The sequence below is a fragment of the Mesoplodon mirus genome, assembly GCF_964341445.2.
Source record: "Mesoplodon mirus genome assembly, contig: HAP1_SCAFFOLD_1790, whole genome shotgun sequence".
Classification (NCBI taxonomy): Eukaryota; Metazoa; Chordata; class Mammalia; order Artiodactyla; family Ziphiidae; genus Mesoplodon; species Mesoplodon mirus.
Window position 1 is genome coordinate 17,213 of NW_028294502.1, and position 1,420 is coordinate 18,632.

A 1,420-nucleotide genomic window follows, 5' to 3' on the forward strand; every position below is an offset into this window, starting at 1 on the left:
TGCATCTTATTCTGTCTCTCTGATATCTTTCTGGGCCATTTATAATGAATAGAAGAATGATTGTAAAGTTGCATTCAAACCCCGTATACAATCCATTTTCCATCCTTGGATTAGGGTTATAAGGCAACGAAAGCAATAAAGGGAAAGCTAGGCAAGTAGGATCTAATTAGCAAGCACTCTATGTATAATAAGTAAACAATTAGTATTTGTGTATAAATTTTTGTGTTCGCTCTCATCAACTTCCGTGCTGTTGTTTGCTTGTTTATTAGCTATTCAAGCTGTTTTTCATACATATTTTGGTAATTGTACGCATATCTCTATGATGACACTTCACTCCGTTAGCTGCATAGTACTATATGTTGCGTCCTATTGCTGTTTGTGAGTAAATGTAAGCCAAAACCAACTATGTATTTTTTATGATCAAAAATATAATTCCTATATCTGTTGTGCTGGGATGGTTTGCACACAACATACATTAGTCATAATCATTCTTGATTCTGTGTATACTGGTTGATTCTATGATTGGGAAGAAGTGGTGAGACACTTCAGAGCTTGAAGAAGTAAGTCCACGTATACTCTTCAAAGGTCGGTAAGGCAACTAATAGGTTTGCTAAGTTCCCCAGAGAGCGGCTCGTAGCTGTTTTTGGTCGTTATTCACTTCTTTCGTATGCCCCATACAACCTAATGACGTGCGAGTGAATGAAGTTGACGAATATATCTTTAGTTGAGCTCTCGACCGCATTCCTCTGCAAGATCATCTAGCTCTTTATCTACAAACGCTATGGTTCCATGCTTTTCACAACTGACTTCTAATCCGACGCGGAGGTTTTTTTTTCACTTACCAATAAGAATTTTATGACAGCTTTATTTTCTGAAAATTGAGATTTAGGTCTGTGCTTTATATCCCTCAACTCGAAGTAGCGTTCGGTTTCGTAGCTATTGGAGATACAGCTGTTTCGAACGTTGATGTTACCAATCGTACAGATACCTCTCTTCGAATAAGGGCGAAGCTCAGTCATTCTGGACCACCTTTTACTGTACACTAGTTATTTTCTAAAATCTTTCCTATCACTATTCAATGCTCTAATGAAGAACGACTATATTGGTTGCAGCTCTTGGACAGCCAAATCTTACTTCTGGATGCACGTCGTACTGTTCCGCTTCGAATTGAATTTTCCCCGTCTCAGATTGCTCGATTCTATACAAATCTTCTGATTGCGGTGGAGGGAAGAGGTGGACCTCAAATGAACTATAGGGTATTCTTTTTTTTCTTATAAGCTTTTATTTATAGATAATGTTTCATTGTTTCTTTTCTTTTCTTAAATCTTTGTTGTGTAACTTCAATGGTGTTAATTTCATTTTTATGGTTACTTTCAGCTGAAATAAACTCTTAATTTTTCTTTCTACTTTTTTAATACAC